The sequence below is a fragment of the Phocoena phocoena genome, chromosome 3 (assembly GCF_963924675.1).
Source record: "Phocoena phocoena chromosome 3, mPhoPho1.1, whole genome shotgun sequence".
NCBI classification, from domain to species: domain Eukaryota; kingdom Metazoa; phylum Chordata; class Mammalia; order Artiodactyla; family Phocoenidae; genus Phocoena; species Phocoena phocoena.
Genome location: NC_089221.1, coordinates 98,232,660 through 98,245,815, shown reverse-complemented (window position 1 = coordinate 98,245,815; position 13,156 = coordinate 98,232,660). Strand labels below are relative to the sequence as shown.

Below are 13,156 nucleotides of genomic sequence, written 5' to 3'. Positions count from 1 at the left end.
AAATGGGGAAGGGGATGCCTCCCTCTGCGTCCATAAAAATACACCCTGGATTGCTTGGCAATGAGTACCAGTTGATATTCTTTCCACACCTTCTTATTTGCATGCAATGAACATCAAGAAGGATGGGGGGAAAGAAGAATCAATTTGGTTTGTCTCAGGAGCCACACTCCTAAGTGTGAGTCCTCATGGCAGTTCAGCTTCTGTAGGAGATAAGGGAAATGGGGGCTGGAGAACAGTTTGACCACTGACTAACTCTTCAGTATTGGAAAATACTGAATGAATATAACACTTGTAAAGATAGTCGTTGGGTCAATAATCATGGGCAGTTCCTGGATACCAGGTCAAAATGAGCTTGGCCTTGGGGAAAAAATTACCCTCCTGAAGTTTAATGTTAATGTTTTATGGAAAAGTTATGATGATAGGAGGTTAGGGGAAGCTTGGGTGTCAGGAGTCTTTTTACCATTTTGATTGCTACCATAATGTTTCCTGGGTAAGGGTTTAAGATTGAAGGGAGAATGTATGGCCTCTGGCATGTTTAAAATCTATCCCACCTTCCAAGGAACCTTCCAGATGGAGAGTGGCCTTGGGTGGACCGTCTTGTGAACTGAAAAGCAGTTCACTTGGGCTGGATGAATGTCATCTGGAACTTGAAGATGTGGCCTAGGTTCTGGGATAATGAGGTAGGGAGAGGACAAACAACCCAGGGATTTTCATTCCTGTTTAATCTAGAAACATGTAGGGTCATTTTTTAGCTCCTGGGTTGAGGTGGTAGAGTGCAGAGAAGCTGGAAAATAACCACATTTCTCTACTACAAGCTCTATCTATTGGGGTTTGCCAGTAAGAATTTTGTTGACTGATGTATAAGTGCTTTTGCACTTGTAGACTTGACATGAGATCCAAATGAAAGAGATACCCAAATGTCTAGCTTTGTTTTTGCTCCCTGAGAAGAACTCCTGGACTTTTTCACTATCCTTTCTGGAAAAAACAACTGACTGGGCAACCCTAACCTGGTACTGATAAAGAAAGTATACCTGGCAGAATATATGAATTTTAGAAAATGATTCTTTTTTTTTTTTTTTTTTTAAAGTAAAGGGTTTTTTTATTATGTGTATGTAACACGAAGTTATTTAAGTCAATAAATTTTTAAGGAATTTCACACATTCTGATTCTTTCCACTGCCAATCATCTTAGTTCCTCCAAACTCATAAATCTTCAAGATAAAATAGCCCTTTCAAAAAGAAGTTATCATGTGAGTCAGCCCACAATTCTTTTAGTTAGGCTTCTTTGATCTCCAATCAAATATGGACACACTTCAAAATTCTTCACCTGTAATCTTTAGGATCCAATTTCCTCAAGTGATTTACTTTAGGACCATGTTTAGGGTCAGGAGATGGATCTGCCTGGTTCTGAATTTGACACCCTCTAAAAATGTATTAGGTTCAAATCATATTCACTCCTAAGCCATCACACCCTAGAACAGTACAGATCATTGGGATATGCCAATACCTAAGATAAAAAGTTCGTTAGGTTTTTCATAGTTTACTTGGCAGCTCTGTCTTGTAGTTCTTTCCCACAGATCTAACAGGTAGTTCTATGAGTAAAGGAAACCACACAGTTAATCTATGAGGCGTTTCCAACGATGTAGGTTTACAGAAAAAGCCCCATCGGGATAGACCTCAACAGAAAATGATTCTTGCCTTAGGAAACATTGTATATGCAATATATATGTTTCTTGGTTTTATGGTAATACGCGTTGCTAGATAAGTGAATGTAGGAACCATAATTATCACCATTTTTCTTATAGGAAGTCTTTGGGTAAATTGCAACATGATCTCTTTTGCTCTCCTCCATCTGCCATTTGCTATTCAGAGAATAAAAACAATACAGTTCCAAGCATGACCTTGGGCAAGTCTCTTAACAGTTTTAAGCCTGTCATCTATGAAGTGTCAGGGTTGGACCCAGTGACTTCTGAGGTCCCTGATCTGGATGCAGGAAGAGGAAGGTGAAGCTATATGTACACCCCGTCTCATAGTTCACATTTCCTTCGTGGTGAAGAAATACTTTTTCATAGATGCAGGCCTTCGAATAGTGTTTTCTCTTTTTACTCTAAAGCAAGATTTTCGACTTTGCAAAAACCATTCGGGATAAAGTGGAACAATTAAAACTGCTATTGAAACATTATTTTTAGGTCTGCACATTATTTCACAAACCCATTCTTTTTGTCTCTTCTTTGTCAAAGGACTTAGGCAGCTTGTTTCTCTGGCTTTCATCAAATATCTTTCTTCTTTCCTGTTCAAAATAAGCTGTTTCCTTTTTTCCTGGCTACATGAAAGCCTGTGTATCCTGCTTTTCCTGATATCAACCCAGCGATGGCAGTACCGGGGTTCACGTCACTGCAGACAGTCAATTTCAAAGGCTAGTTTGGCGACAGAGGGATGAAAAACAAGCTGCAGTTTTCCTCTTCAGATCTCTCCAGGACATACTGTCTGTGTATTATTTCAGAAAACCCACTCAGAAGTAGACTGTTTCCTTCCCTGACTTGGCACCAAATCAAGAAGTGGCACATAATGTATTGTATTTATTATGCATCATTTTGCTGCTGACACTGGGGCCATCAAATATTGGTAAATTTACAGCCAGGGAAGTCCAGCCATCATGCCTGATGTGAAGGACAAAGTATTATGTTATTCATCTCCAGCCCTGGCCCTTTATGATCAGGTGGTGAGCAATATACTCATCAAAGTAAAAATAACCTTCACTTTAGGCAACATATTGTCCTTAATCACCAGAATGACAATGCAGAAGCAGCTTCTCTCTTGATAATGGAATGGAGGCTGAGTTGATGTTCGATTTTCAGTAGTTTGTAATTTGCCAATAGCAGTGTGTTCAATTAAATTTTAATTCACAAGTTATGTGTATATAATACTGGAGAAGTGGAAAAACTTTTGTAGTTTAAAAATACATGGTCTAAATGTGCGTACCATACTTACGATAGACATGTGCATACTTATTATTGTTTTCTTTTGGGTCAAAGCTAAGGCCAGTTCTTCTATTTGTATGCCCTGGTCCACAGCAATTAAGAGCTTAGATGCTAGAGGCAGAAGGATGTGAGTTTGAATCTCTGTGATATAGTAACAATAACAGTACCTACCTTAGAGGTGTTTCAAGGATTAAATGAGATTGCATATATGGAAAAGTTATTAGTATGGTGCCGGGTACATTATAAGAACGTGAGGAAAATTCGCCTTTGTTATTACTGCTCCCTCTCCTTCGTGTGTGTGTGTGTGTGTGTGTGTGTGTGTATGTACATATATATGTACGTTTGTTAAGGCACAAGATGGTCCTTGGGAGGCATATAGTTTTGAGAACCTGACTGAGATGACTCAGAAGGCACAGCAAAGCAGTAAAAATAATTCTTAGTTGATAAGGCGTTTGTTTACTGTGCTTACCTCAAGTCAAACCTACCCTGTTAAAAAATGTGTCACTGTTTAGGGTTAGTTTAATCTATATAGTGGCCATCTGAGCATTTAAAGATAGGGTGTTATTTGGAAATAGGCAGGTTTGGGAAGGTAGTCACCGCTGTGTCTGTGAGCTGCTGTTTGGCCAAATGTAAACGACAAAACACAATTAGAAAATGAACTCCAAAACTCTTCCAGGAGACAGGAAGAACCTCTGGAATTTGGTCATTCTTCCTGGCTGGCACCTGGAGGTTACATTAGTTGATGAACGTCCTCTGAGCAGTAAAGTCAGAGTGATGGCATTTGCTTACTTGGGTTGTCAAAATTCCCTTGTGATGATGGTGGGTGAGTTGTTAGATGGTGAGTTGGAGAAATGGACCTGAGAAGAGAAATATTGGGAAATAAAATGACTGGCCATTTTATTTACAGAACAGTTGGCCTGAGAGTTTTTTCGTTGTTATTTTTGCTGTTTTTCCCTTATGTCTGTAGGACTAAGTTTGGGCAAATTAAGTGTTAATGGGCTGTAATTTCAGACCAATAGTCAAAAAACAAAAAACTACAAGACAAGCAGTAGAGGACTCTGTTTGAAGTGAAAATTACAGTTTGAGTATTTTTATCTCTTCCTTTTCCCTCTTTCTTCAGACTAAGTAAAATGGACAGGTAGAGCTGTTAGAAGATGCTCAGGATTCATCTCACACACACACACACACACACACACACACACACACACACACACTCCAAAACCACAAAACAAAAATCTTACCCAAATCCACTGAAAAGTTCCCATTCAAGCAACATTTGTATCACATAAAAATTACTTGGCTTTCACAAGAACCACCGTTCTGAGAAGAGGACACATAATGTATATTAGTAGGTGAAGAAAACTTTATTGGGAAGGACCATAAAACCTTGGCGGTCATAAACTCTGGAAATAGATTCCAGAATGAAAATGCTATTAGAGCCCAGAGCACAGGCTGAGTTCGTGTGGGGCTGAGTAAGTAAAGGTTTTTGTCCTGAATTACAGAGTAGAGTTGCTGAGTTGTCTTCTGGTCTCCTCCACCTCTACCGCTTCCTCCTCCTTTTAGCCCACTTGTTGCTTTCTGACTGTAACCCTGCAGTTAATACAGAATATACAATTTAATGAAATGGTAAAATTTTGGCTGGATAAATTATTTTAAAGATTTCATTATAAATTTTCATGAGATGTCTTGGTTAGCATTTGGGACCAAACAAGAAACCCGTCAAATTAGTGTGTTCTCCTTCAGAGGCACAGCTCTCTCCAGAAGTTATGCCTTGTGTACGCGGATGCCTCTCAGGGCTCTGGAGGAAGCCCAGCTCTGTCTTGTCCTGTGTACACTTTGGAAGCCTAGAAACCAACCTGTCTGAGAGTTAGCTTTCCAAATGGCCTCCCTCTTTCCTGACATCGCAGTCAGAGCCTACGTTTTCACAGTCTTTGTAAAACCATGAAGGAGTGTTTTTTACCAGATTTACACCTCTGATCTGTGCACGTCCACACTGGGTGCCCACTAGAGTTTTTGCCAAGGTCTGGGGGTCCCACCACGACCTCCCACAGTGCGGCCGCAGCACGTATGTTTCCTGAGCAAACTCGGTGCTGCTGATGGTGTGCACATTTTCAGTCTATAAATCCTCTGTATCCCCATGCCTGTTCTCTAGGCCTTCAGCCAGTACTCCATAGTACGTGAGAATGCCACATTTCCCAAGAGAGCTCAGCCCTCTTACCTGGACCGTGTGGATAAACCTCCAGGTGCTGAACAGGAAGCATTCTAGCTCAGACAGTGCTCTCCTTTGACCAGGGTCCCAGGGCAGGGCTCAGGCTTTTTTTTTTTTTTTTTTTTAATACATTTATTTATTTTTGGCTGCGTTGGGTCTTTGTTGCCGCGCACTGGCTTTCTCTAGTTGTGGCGAGCAGGGGCTACTCTTCGTTGTGGTGTCCAGGCTTCTCATTGCACTGGCTTCTCTTGTTGCGGAGCACAGGCTCTAGGCACGCGGGCTTCAGTAGTTGTGGCATGTGGGCTCAGTAGTTGTGGCTCCCGGGCTCTAGAGCGCAGACTCAGTAGTGGTGGTGCACGGGCTTAGTTGCTCCGCAGCATGTGGGATCTTCCCAGACCAGGGCTTGAACCCGTGTCCCTTGCATGGCAGGTGGATTCTTAACCACTGCGCCACCAGGGAAGCCTAGGGCTCAGGCTTTTTACGGGCAGGTGCATTCAGCTGCCCCTGACGGTGCAGTGGCTGACCACTCTATTCTGACTATGGAAGGTGTCAATGTGTTCATTTGGCTTTGGGTTTAATTGAGTCACAGACACTTCTTTTGTTTTCTTTCTAGTAGGATGATTGGGCTTCCCAAGGTTGGCAGCACCAGCAGTGAAACCATCTCCTGTAGAAAATGAAGAAGTGGCTTTAATAAAGAGTTGACAGTTGTGGATGAATCCTTGGAGTTGGGAGAGCAAATGTCGCATGTATTAGTTTTAATCACATGATTCATTTTCTTCCACTGGGATTTTAACAATTGTAACATCTTCTCATTTAAAATTCTGAAAGAAGAACAAGCCAGTGGGGAACCTGGGGTGGCGAGAAAGAAATAGAGCAAGGCAAACGCTGAGTATAGTTCAGGCAGTGGTCATGTGTCACATGGTAAAGGTAGGACAGTGAAGTTGGTGAAGGTGGGTGAGGGTACTAATAAGGGGAAAGGGAGGCGTCTCTGCTTTGGGTTGCTCACTTAGCAATGGAGATGGTGTGTGGTGTGATAGGCAGGGGAAGAGGAGGGTGGAAGGGAAAAGGGTATCCAGGGCAGAGCCTGGAATCGCAAACAGAATGCTTATTACTCCTGAGCAAGACCACAGAGCTTCTCCCTCTTTCATTCCACACACCTTCACAGATTGCTTACTCTGTGCCAGGGATTGTGCCCTCGGGTCACTGGCTTGTCATCTTGTCACATCTACATCTTTATTAAATGTTTCCATCAGTCCATGCTTGCTAGGTGCTCTAAGGGAGTTAACTGGAGTCAGCAGTGGCCTGCCTGAATTCTGTGGAAAAGACAAGATGCATATGCTTCTTCTGTTACAGTGTTCAGTGTTTGGAAATGAACAGTCGTGCATTGTTATGCAAACGCCAAGGTAATAGAATGTGTATAATTGTATTTCCAATTACTCACAGGAAAGTTTGTTGGCGCTTAGTTATGTTATTGTGTTCACTGCAGATTATAGCTTGTTACTTTCTGTTCCTCTAATATACTTTACCCACTTAAGTTTTGAAATAGAAATGAAATGCTGGTGTATCATCATTTTTCAAGAAGGATATATATGTTTCTTCTATTGCATTAGACAGGTTAATATGTTTTTGCATTTTATAACAGTGAACTTTATTAGCATGATGAAATTAATGCATTCAGGGCAATATCTTCCGAACCAGTTGTTACCAATAGATAAAGTCTGATATGGTAATTGCCGACTGAATGTTGGATCAGGATTATTACTGAAGTAAAATCATTCACTGTGGGATGATCGGAGCTACGATATTGTGAATGATGAAAGAGATGCCTTTACTCCCTAGTTTTTTTTTTTTTTTTTCGGTACGCGGGCCTCTCACTGTTGTGGCCTCTCCCGTTGCGGAGCACAGGCTCCGGACGCGCAGGCTCAACGGCCATGGCTCACGGGCCCAGCCGCTCCGCGGCACGTGGGATCCTCCCGGACCAGGGCACAAACCCGTGTCCCCTGCATCGGCAGGCGGACTCTCAACCACTGCGCCACCAGAGAAGCCCACTCCCTAGTTTTAATTAGCTGTTAAGGAGGTGTCCTGAGTGATTTTGAAAGTCCTGTCTAATCAATATTGTTATTTAGAAATGATTTACAACATTGTTACAGAGACTGCTAATGTATCTATCATGAAAGGTCTATCATTGTTTCCATTATGAATTCTGTTGTTTTAAGGCTTTACAGACATGGCTTAAATATTCAAAGCTTTGTGTGTATCTTTCTTTAAAACATACTCTATGGTCTTAAAACCACCAGAGTTACTGTTTATGGATGGACTATTATTTACCTTATTTGTTCATTTGACAATGCCCAGCTTCAGTCCCTTAAAAAGATGGAAGCCTAATTTTATAGGAGGAAATGACTTATTGCCTTTATCCATTGATTGATTGTGTTTGGAAGTGAGTCTTTCTTTTTTTAATAAATTTATTTATTTATTTGTTTGTTTGTTTAGGCTGCATTGGGTTTTCATTGCTGGGCGTGGGCTTTCTCTTGTTGCAGCGAGCAGGGGCTACTCTTCGTTGAGGGGCGCGGGCTTCTCATTGCGGTGGCTTCTCTTGTTGCGGAGCATGGGCTCTAGGCATGTGGGCTTCAGTAGTTGTGGCACACAGGCTTAGTAGTTGTGGCTCGCGGGCTCTAGGGCTCAGGCTCAGTAGTTGTGACGCATGGGCTTAGTTGCTCTGCGGCATGTGGGATCTTCCCAGACCAGGGCTCAAACCCATGTCACCTGCATTGGCAGGTAGATTCTTAACCACCATGCCACCAGGGAAGTCACTGGAAGTGAGTCTTGATCACCGTGGAAATCTTCATGAGTAGATCTAATATAATATATCTTCTGCCATTTAATTACCTATCAGGCTTTTCTAATATTAACACTTTGAAACGTTAATAAAGTCTTCAGAAGTATCTAATTTTTGATCTGAGGTGGTATTGAGTGAAATTTCCTTATTGGTCAGTTACTGAATATAAATAGAAACATTTTTGAAGCAAAATATTCTTCAAAAGGTTAGAACCCACATCACAATGACTGTTCCTAAGTAATCTGTTTGCAGAATCACAGTTCTGTAAGTTAAATCATATTTGCACTCACTGAATTTACACCATTGCATCATTTCCCAGGTACAGCTGAAGGACTGTGGCCTTTGGATTCATGGTTGTGCAAACCTTGGATTTTTTTTTTAATGTCATTTATCTGTTCAGTTTTTTTACTGAAGTGTAGTTTATTTACAATATTATGTTAGTTTTAGGTGTACAGCATAGTGATTCAGTATTTTTGCAGATTATATTCCATTATAGGTTATGAGATAACAGGTATAATTCTCTGTACTATACAGTATATCCTTGTTGCTTATCTATTTTATATATAGTAGTTTGTATCTGTTAATCCCATACCCCTAATTTGTCCCCCACCCCCTTCCCATTTGGTAATCACAAGTTTGTTTTCTATATCTTTAAGTAGTTTTCTGTTTTGTATATACATTCATTTGTATTATTTTTAGATTCCACATATAAGTGATACCATAGAGTAGTTGTCTTTCTCTGTCTTCTTTCACTAGGCGTAATGTTTCCTATGTCCATCCGTGTTGCAGCAAATGGCAGAATTTAATTCTTTTTTATGGCTGAGTAATATTCCTTTATATATACATATGCCACATCTTTATCCAGTCAGCTGTTGTTGGGCACTGGGTTGCTTCTATGTCTTGGCTATTGTAAATAGTGCTGCTGTGAACGTTGAGGTGTGTGTATCTTTTAGAATTTACTGTTTTCATTTTTTCCAGATATAATATATACTCAGGAGTAGAATTGGTAGATCATATGGTTGTTCTATTTTTAGTTTTTTAAGGAACCTCCATACTGTTCTCCATAATGGCTGTACCAATTTACATTCCCACCAACAGTGTACGAGGATTCCCTTTTCTCCACACCCTATCCAGCATTTGTTATTCGTAGACTTTTTGATGATGGCCATTCTTACAGGTGTGAGGTGATACCTTATTGTGGTTTTGATTTGCATTTCCATAATAATTAGTGGTGTTGAGCTTTTTTTTATGTTCCTGCTAACCACATGTATGTCTTCTTCGGAAAAATGCCTGCTCAAGTCTTCTGCACATTTTTTGATTGGATTGTTTCTTTTTGATATTGAATTGCATGAGCTGTTTGCATATTTTGGATATTAACTCCTTGTCGCTTGCATCATTTGCAAATATTTTCTCCGTTCTGTAGGCTCTCTTCATTTTGTGGATGGTTTCCTTTGCTGTACACAAGCTTTTGATTTTAATTAGGTCCCATTTGTTTATTTTTACTTTGATTTCTTTTGCCTTGGGGGACTGATCTAAGAAAATACTGCTACGATTTATGTCAGAGAATATTTTGCCTATGTTCTCTTCTAGGAGTTTTATGGTTTCACATTTAGGTCTTTAAACCATTTTGAGTTTATTTTTGGATATGGTGTGAAGAAATGTTGTAATCTCATTGTTTTACATGTGACTATCTAGTTTTCCTAGCACCACTTGTTAAAGAGACTGCCTTTTCTCCATTGTATATTCTTGCCTCCTTTGTCATAGATTAATAGACTGTAGGTGTGTGGATTCCTTGGGTTTTTAGATCTACCAGCTACTCATACTTCACAAAGGTCATTTCTAAGGAAGTGAAAAACTTTCACAGAAGTTTTGTTTTGAAATAGAAGGGACCATAGCAATTACCTACTCTTATTTATGGCTTACAATTGAGAAAAAAGAGACCAAAAGAGATTTTTTTGTATAGTCAGGCGTATATTTAGTTCAAAGACCCTGTATGAGAATCTAGCCTCACCTAGCAGTATTTATTTGTGCTAACTGTTCACCTTGCATTGTTATTGAGTAACACTATATATATATGTGTGTGTATATATATATATATATATATATATATATATATATATATAAAGAGAGAGAGAGAGATGGAAGTAATGAAGTAAATTAGATAGTAAGTCACTCACTCTGAGATCAAAGTTCTATACCTTCATTATTCAGTTATGGAATTTGAGCAGATTGTGACTCCCAGTTTATTTGACTCTCAGTGGGATAAGCTGGTAGGCTTCAGGGATGATGGCTTTCTCAGAATAAAGTATAATTTACATCACAGAAATCCTCAGTGATAATGGGTCCCAATGAGCTGAGAAGAGATTTTCTTGCCCCTTAAGGGTGCTATTAATTTGGGTGCAAGTGTGTCCATTTCCATTTAAGTAGCTAATATAAAACTGTTGAAAAATCCCAAATAACTGGTACCATATTTCCAGTTTATTGCAATAATATGTTGGTGCCAGGATTGCCCCACCAATTATTCCAGTTTGGCATTTTTTTACTCTTTCTCATATTATTACATAGTTTTGCAACTGGACAAGATTTATTTATGGCCTCTGGAGAGGTATATTACTTCTACTACTGCCAGAGCTAATCAATGCCTCAAGGAATTTGTCTTTATGTAGCAGAGTGATGCCTGGAGGACTTTTTGAGGCAACTGCCCTTTTGAAGGCATGGGGTACCTGAAGTTATATTATCCTGGTTATCTACATCTTCTAAAGCTGTGCTTTTCAACTATGGTGGTACATTAGAATCAACGGAGGATATTGTATGAAGTACTAATGCCTGGGCCCTACCCCTGGTGACTCTAACCTGGCATGAGACCTGGGCACTGGTAGCTTTTGAAAGCTCCCCAGGTGATTCCAGCAAGCTCCCCCCTTTTAAAACCTCCCCAGGTAATTCAGTAAGTGTTGAGAAGCACCGACTGAAACATGATGGCCCCTTCCTAACATTGTGTAATTTGAGGAGATCCTTTTATCATGGGAGAAATCACCCATCATGTAGCAGTCTAGGAGCTCTCATGAAGGAAGAGTTGGGGCTGACAGCTTCACTGCGGATGGCCTCAATATGATGGCTAAGTGTGTTAACACTCAGATGTTCTGTGTTCGCCTAAGGGTCTAACTGTAACTTATTTATGTTTAACCTAACAACACTAAAACTCTGAAAACCAAATCGATTCCAGGAATGTATGTTACCCAAAGAAATGAATGTTTTTAGTTATTTCTCTTCCGTTACTATGAGAGTCAACCAATATTGAATGACTTCTTCTGATGTTAATAAGTAGATGTTTCAACATTGTCATTCATTGATTCAAAATATTTATTTTATCCTTTTACGTATCAGGCACCAGAACAGTCTTACAAGCCAACACATCGGTATCTTCATAACCAAAATTCACTGTGGAAATAATTTTTTTAGAGTTACCTTTGGTACCTCAAAATCTTTGAGACAAGTGCTTTAAAGTGTCATGTGATAGGCAATTGTATGGCTTTTCCAATCGAGGAAGTCTGACAGTTTTTACTCGTGTTGGACGATAGGCATTAGAAAACCGACAGTAAAGGCTCTAGAGTTTCTATGTGATTACCAAGCTCCAGTGCAGTGGTTCTAAACGGTTAGTTCTCAAGGCACAGACTTCCAAACCAGAGAATTTTTGATAGTATTTGTGAAGGATGTGAAAGATAAAGAATGAATAAAAAAATAAGCACAGAATTATTTATAATGGAGAAAATTAGAGAAGTAAAAACACCCAACAGAAGGGATTAGTTAACTATTATGGCCTATCTGTATGATGGAATGTTATAATATTGATTAAAATTTTTTAAAGACAATGGGATAGTGCTCACATCATGTAGAGGAAAAGCTGCTAGAGACTGTCATACAGAGTGAAGTAAGTCAGAAGGAGGAAAACAAATATCGTATATTAACGCATATATGTGGAACCTAAAAAAATGGTACCGATGAACCAGTTTGCAAGGCAGAAATAGAGACACAGATGTAGAGAACAAATGTATGGACACCAAGGGGGGGAAGCAGGGGGCTGGGTGGTGGTGGTGGGATGAACTGGGAGATGGGGATTGACATATATACACTAATGTGTATAAAATAGATAACTAATAAAAAAAATCCAGTAGCGATAGTGTGATGCTCTCTAAATTGCACAAATATTCCCATTGACTCTGTTTTTCTCCATCCTCTGGACACTTAGGGGTGATGGCAAAGTCAAGGATATCAGCAGATTGTCTCTCTTGTTCTGGACTCTTACCCAGGCATAGGGTGTTTGAGGAGCTGCTTTTTCAAGGCCTGGGTTTCCAATTTACGGTGATTTTTTCCCAGCATGATGCTGGAATATCCTGGGCTAGACAATGTGGGTATGTAACTAAAAGATTTCCTTCCTAGCAATGACTTGGACCAAAGTCAGCTGGAGAAGTGATAGGTCAGCAGTCAGTCCCTTACAGCTCTTTTACCTAATGGAAGTCATCATGTCCATTCACTACATTGTTCTTTGCAGCACAGCACCCCTCTCAAATCCCTCCAAAACCTTCTCCCAGGGGGAAGCTCACTAGACCACATGTACTTCCAGGGCTTGTTAGTGTTTTTCTCATTTTTCTAATGATATAACAGAAAGTAGTGGTTTTCAAAGTGTGGTTCCCTGGGTCCGCAGAATCAGCATCAGCAGGAATTTAAACTTTAAAAAATGGTTACTAGTTAACTGTAATGTTTTTCTTTCCTTTATAATAATATTTCTCACTCAATAATTTATAGAATTATCATAGCTAAAACGTGCATAGCGCTTGTGTTTTATTGAACATTCTTCCATGTGTTTTCCAAATGGTATTTAATCATTATAATCACATTATGAAGTAGGTGGTATTAGTTCTCTATTTTATGGGGAAGAAGACTGGACACAGAGAAGATCAGTAACTCACCCAAAGTCATGCAACTATAAAAAATGTTCATAGGGGCTTCCCTGGTGGCGCAGTGGTTGAGAGTCTGCCTGCCGATGCAGGGAGCACGGGTTCGCGCCCTGGTCCGGGAGGATCCCACGTGCCGCGGAGCGGCTGGGCCCGTGAGCCATGGCCGCTGAGCC

The 13,156-nt window shown here is 40.1% G+C and overlaps 1 non-coding gene across 1 annotated transcript; it reads right to left on the bottom strand.

Annotated features, from left to right (window-relative positions):
- Window positions 1-1,550: 1,550 nt before the first annotated feature.
- On the bottom strand, window positions 1,551-1,681 carry LOC136121776 (small nucleolar RNA SNORA18). The gene has a single exon (XR_010655787.1). It is a non-coding gene; the product is annotated as a small nucleolar RNA SNORA18 (small nucleolar RNA).
- Window positions 1,682-13,156: the final 11,475 nt, after the last annotated feature.